Source organism: Panicum virgatum, chromosome 2N (genome assembly GCF_016808335.1).
Source record: "Panicum virgatum strain AP13 chromosome 2N, P.virgatum_v5, whole genome shotgun sequence".
Classification (NCBI taxonomy): Eukaryota; Viridiplantae; Streptophyta; class Magnoliopsida; order Poales; family Poaceae; genus Panicum; species Panicum virgatum.
In genome coordinates, this window is record NC_053146.1 from 69,099,534 (window position 1) to 69,106,013 (window position 6,480).

Here is a 6,480-nt window from a genome sequence, read left to right on the forward strand (position 1 = left end):
GTCCAAACTGGTTACACATGCGATTTTAAATTTGGATTTGAATTCAAACCGGTCAAACCGGCCGGTAAACCGGTCAAACCGACCGGTAAACCGGTCTAACCGGTCGGTATACCGGTACGAACCGGTTGAATTGAGTTTTTTGAATTCAAATTTGAATTTGACTGGTTTCTACCGGTAACCGGTCAAACCGGTCCGGTTTACCGGAACCGGAGGGCGCCGGTTTGGGTAAACCGGTCGGGAAAAAAAACCCTGGTCACAAGTCCTATAATCGGTTACGTTATGCCAATACTCTTTTGAGAAAATTCTCACTTATCAGAGAAAACTTAGTATTTCCCTAACATTCTTATCAACATTATTTATGGCTCAACTAAGAAAATATTCAAAAGTCAGCTTTAAGATTTATGTCCAAAATTGGACTCACTAAGTATGCATGGATTAAGAATAATATTTTTTATTAATAAATGAATTATATCATGATAATCCATGATTGTAAACAACTTTGGTCAGAATACAACCACGAATCACCAGTGAAATTCAAATCATAAATCTAAATATCCCGTTGGATTGATTCCAAACTGGAATAAAATTATAAGTTAGAGCAACTTATTTATTAGAATTTGTGCATTCCAATCATTATAAAAAGTAATTCCTTAGTGGCGTTATTAATGGAATGCACATTTTTTGTAACACCCTGGGTGTCTGCACAGTAGTTGTGTATAATTTATATGCATCATGTGCTTGAATTGCTTGAAAAAGGATCTTTTTTGGAATTATAAAAGGTTATATGTGTAATTATGATTTTATGCAAGGTCCTTTCTATAGTTATTTTTGAATTTAGCTTTTGTGGAGGGTGTTTTTGCAAAATTTCAATGCATTTATTGCATGGCAGCAAATTTTGCTTTTAAGTCTATATTTGAAGTGAATTTGCTTTGAAAAAGACAAAATTCCTAGAATTCAAAATCCCTCTTATGTTTTTAATTTTAGCTCTTGATTCTTTGGTCAAATAAATTTTTGCACAACATCAAAGTTGTAAATCTTGAAAAGTTGAACAATTTTCATGTTGGACACTTTTCCATTTGAGCCCTATTTTAAAAGTTATCGCTGGTTTACAGACTAGTCCCTGGAATTTTCAGAAATTGCAAATTGATCCTTTTCCCCTTCCCCAGCTCCCTGCTATGTTTCTCGCCGCCGCTGTGCAGGGCACCGACGGCGGCGCCGTGGAGAGCCTTCCCGGCCACCTTTTGCTTCGCGCTGGCGCCCACGCGTCGCTCCGGAGCTCTTCCCCCTCCTGTTGCCTCGCGCTGGAGCCCCCCGGCCGTGCCACGCGCGCCGCCGAGCCCAGAAGCGTCCGCGCCGCCGCCACCTCGCCGTCGCGGTGGAGAGCCCGCTGCAGAAGCCGCCACCCTCTTCTAGCGAGCGCCCGAGCACTACACATACCCCAGAAATCCATTCCTTTCGTTCCTTTGCTCTCTTCTCGCTCCCACGCCACAGAACGCCGCCGCTCCTCCGCCCGCGCTAACCCCCTAGAGAGCTCCGCCGTGAGCCCGCGCAGCTCGCAGACTGCTTCCCCTCGCCCAACCCTCACCGGAGCACCCTCGCCGTCGGTTGCCTCCGCCGCCGACCCGCCCTGCTCCGTCGAGCCGCCGCCTCTGAGCCCCTCCCCGCACCCCTAGACCACCCAGAGGTGCGCCTTGAACCCGTGAAGCTCCCACACCCCTTCACCCTCGCCGCCGGTGAGCCCCTCGCCGGGAAACGGCCGGTCAACCACCGCCTCCCCTCTCTGACCCGGCCCAGGGACCTCGGGTTGAATGGAAAGAAAACCCAAGGGGTTATTTGAATAGGCCTAGACTCAGTTGAATAGTTCCACCAAGGACTCCTTTGTAATTTTTGCAGTGAACTTTGAAATTCCATAGAAATTCGTAGAAAATTAGTAAAATAGCAAATCTTGATGTTTTGGAATCCTTGAGAGTAGATCTTTGCAGTAGAACCATAATATGGTAGGTGTTTGTTGCAAGTTTTTGCTGTGTAAATGGTTTTGTGTCACTAGGTAAATAAAGACTACTTATTTAATCTTTTTCTTATCTGCTGATTGAAAGTTTGTATTGCTCTGAAATTTTTATGGTAGTTTACTCATGTGACACTAGTTTGGTTATAAAAATTTCGTGCTCAGTTCTCATGTGTAGCTTTTTATATAATTTAATCCTTGTTTAGTAGACTTTATTTATGATAAATAGTTTCTGTTCTTGATAAATCCTGAAAATATTCCTGAGGGTTAATCTGGAGTATCCTAGCTTGTCCAGGAAGTTTGAGCTTCAGTTCATGGCTAGATCAGGAGCTAAAAATAAATCTTTGTAATCTTCTGTCTGTTTTGTTTATTTTCTCATAATTATTTCTGTCTAGATAAAATCATGAAAAATTCACAGTAGCTAAATCATCCCTGTGTAGACCTATTGTTAAATTTTGATCTTCTTTTTTGCTTTAGTTTGACCTGTATAATTCAAACTTGTTCTAGGTGTTGTCTGAATAAATGATTTGTTGTGCATAAATGGCTTCATATTTTGGCATGATTTTTACAGGGTAGCTTAATCTGTTCATGTTCTGTTTAGGGTAAATTTTGCTAAATTTATTTCTGTTTGTGCTTTGAGTTGTTTATTTATTAGCAAACCACGAATTACTTGTTATAGGAAATCACCCCCACTTGTTTATGAAGTTAGTAAACTTCATTTGTGCTGTTGATCATGATGCCTTGTGTAGTTAGATTTGTTGTTTAACTACTCTATAAATGATTGCCCATGTGTGTTTATAATTCTGTTCTTGCATTACATTTAGATATGACTACTTTGTCGGACGGGACGTACGAGCTGATCCCGGAGTCTGACGGAGGTGATCTCGAAGCTCAGGGGAACGCCGCTGAACTAACTGAAGCCCCGAACCAAAGTTCGGAAGAGCCTAGAGCTGAAATAGTTAGCGACTACCGAGAAGGCAAGCCCCGGACATAACCTATATTTCAAAGTTTATCACTTATTGTTTTATTTACTTGTGCATTTACAGTTCTTAGGATTTGAATTGAAACCCTAGATGCATGATCCTAGGAACCTATGTACTGAACACTAGACCTGAGTTCGACTACTTGCTAAGCTTATAGGACCGGTAAAAGTCGAGTGATTGCCTGTCACTCGCGAGTTTTATAGGAATTGCTTATTTACTTTCTGTTATCAATGTAAGGACGACAGACGGGGTTGTGTTCGATAACATGACCTTATGTGAGACCCCGTCTGTGTTGATGAACTTGTTAAGGTCGCGGTGTGTGGTAGCGGTGGTTAAGTTTTGAAAGTACTAGCCACATGCCGTAAATATGGTATGCGGCAAGCCTAGTAGCCGATTGGACCGGGGAGTGGATATACCTCCCACTCTCTCTTAGGGATAGGTTTTATTTTATGTTGCACAACACTACGACTTCTAGGGACAAGGTTCGGCCTTGGAGCCCTGTAGTCGGGGAGAGTGGCACTATCCACAAGCCGGAAAGAAAGGTCAACGGTTGTTTGGAAACGACCCGACGGTGTTCCAAACGTGTGTGTTAGGTTTGTCTGGCCAGGTTGAATTTCGATTAAGAATCGTCCGCCTCTCACGATGAAATGAGACTGCTTGATCCCTTTGCCACACAGAGTAATAAGAGCAACAATATTATTTATCAATCTTGATGTTTGCTCAGTTTTCTACCATGATTGGATAATAGTTGCTTACATAGAATGGTTAATCAACTAGAATCTTGAAAGTTAAAACTTGAAAGTAAGGACATACTCTTTATTGCTTTTCAGCAAAAGGAAACCAGAGCCTCACAAAACCTGCATAGTCTAGCTACAGTAGGGTTTAGTATACCCGTGGGCGGTTAAGTCTTGCTGAGTATTAGAATACTCAGCCTTGTTGTTGAACCCTTTTCAGGTATGAGTTTTGAGGAGCAAATCGCTAGCTTGACCTATCCTTGCTCGTTGCCTCCTGGCTGGTCCGTAGAGTGGGAGACGTCTTCGACCGGCAATGACTATGACGAGTGATACCATGCTTGGGCTAGCCTGGTGTCCTTTTGCGACGTGTTGTAGTCGTCGTGTTTTACCTTCCGCTGTTTAAACTCTGAACTTATAGTTGTGGTTTGTATAACTGTTTTATCAAAGTTGGTTTTGTAATAATGGTTTGATCTGGTTTGTAATCACTACTGAAACTGCCTGTGTTGTAAAATTTGTGGTTGTAATATCTCTGGACTCGCCTTCGTGCGGGGTATGCTTGTTCGATCCGAGAACCGGTGGTTGTATCGGGACGTTACCCGACAGACCAAGAATTGTTCCGTTTGAAGTGCGTTTGAGCTGGTGTTGCCTTTATGGTGATGGCCTGCGCACTTGAGCCGGGATAATTTAGGCGGTTCTGCCATATTTTCCAAATGTAAATAAAAGTATTAATGACATCAAATGAATATGGCCCATTATTTAATTTTCTTAGGTAATTGGCCATTAAGGATGTCATTATTTAATTCTTCCCAAAATGGGTCTGAAGCTTTATGCTTCACTTATGGGCATATCAATTTTTGTGAGTAAAACATGCTCACATAATTGATAATACTTATGGATCATAAGATGCTTCATTGTTAAGCCTCAATTCAAGTGGCACGTAAGTATGTGGCAGATAACTTATTTTCATAATAAAAGTAATTCATCATCATAATTGGACCATAAACATTACAAATAATGCTTTAAACAGACTAAAAACTGAATCTAAAACTTCACTGAAAATAATCCCAATTTTAAATGCAGACTTATTACTCAATTTTCAGTGGTAGCATAAATTGTACTAAGGCAAAACATGAACACGGGCCTTTTAGCATGAAATTCTTGATCTTAGTGGGTTCAAACTTAGGTCTAGATGGCTCTGGTGCCATTGTTAGGTAGTTTAGGATCTTCTAGCCTAAGAGTGAACCACAAACATGGGCTCGGATTAGGGTTAATACCTTGATCTTGAGCTCCTGTTTTCTTCTTCTTCCTCTGTTCTTGTTCTCCTCCTTCTTCTAGCCGGTTAGAACTCTAGGAAGCCTCTTACCAATGCTTCAGTGCTCTGTGGATTGGGTTTCTTAAGGGCAGAGGCAAGTGCAGTCACTAGGACGTGCCTCTGCCCAGGGGTTTTATCCCCTTATATTGTTGAGCACAGCACACTGGGGGGACTTCCTAGGTGTGTTTTAGTATCTTTGACCTTCAATCAAGGTCAAAAATTGCTGCTTTGCCTGTTAGTTTAGGATAGTTTAGGATGACAGATCATATTCACACCCATTCATACTAACACTTAACACTCTTAAAAAAAAACCCCACACCTTACAATTTGCGAGGCGTGTCTTCTAGAGGGAGATGCATGCATGATGCATGGGACCTTGCTTCGTCTTGACATGGGGTCTCAGCTTCTGAAACGTTTTACTACAGTACCAGCAAGTTGTGCCCCGTCCTGAACGCGTAATCCGACCACGTCCTGATCGCTAGCGCCACTTGGCAGGGACCGCCGCGGATCAGCTGGTCGACCGGTCTCCCACGATAGCGGCCGACGGCGACAGGCCGGGATCCAACGGCCCAGATCTCTCCCGCGGTGTCCCCTCCGCCTCTAACTCCGGGCTCCCTCTTTTTTTTTTTTTTTCACGCGAACCCCTCGTGAGTGACGCAGAAGTGTAGAACGGCAGAAGAGGGCGAACAAGGAAAACAAAGGGGGCGTTTAGGCCGTGTTTAGTTTTTTAATGTAAAAATTTGAAGTACTAAATGAAATCTATTTATAAAATTTTTTACATAGATAGGTTGTAAATCGCGAGACGAATCTAATGATGCTAATTAATCTATGATTAATTTATAATTAGCAGATGGTTACTGTAGCATCACTGTTGCAAATCATAGATTAAGTAGGCTCATTAGATTCGTCTCACGATTTACAGTACATCTATACAAAAAGTTTTGTAAATAGACTTCATTTAGTACTCCATGCATGTGTCCCAACATTCAATGTAACATTTTTTTGCGTTTACGGGGTTTACGGGTAAAGATTTAAACATGGTCTTAGTTCTCAAAAATTTTCACCTCGAAATTTGTGATTTTCTTTTTGAACACATGCATGGAGCACTAAATGTAGTTAAACAACAAAACTAATTACACAGTTTGGATGTACACGACGAGACGAATCTTTTGAACCTAATTAGTGCATGATTAGCCATAAGTGCTACAGTAACCCCACATGTACTAATGATGTAGTTAAAAGTCTCAAAAAATTTGTCTCGCGGTTTCCAGGTGAGTTCTGAAATTAGTTTTTAATTAGTGTCCGAAAAATCCTCCCAACATTTAGTCAAACTGTTGATGTGACAAATTTTTTTTTGGTTTGGGAACCAAACGGCCCCAAAATTAAGTTAATCCGGGACGCCCGCTCGCAAAATCCAAACCTAAATCCCTCAAAAAAAAAAAATCC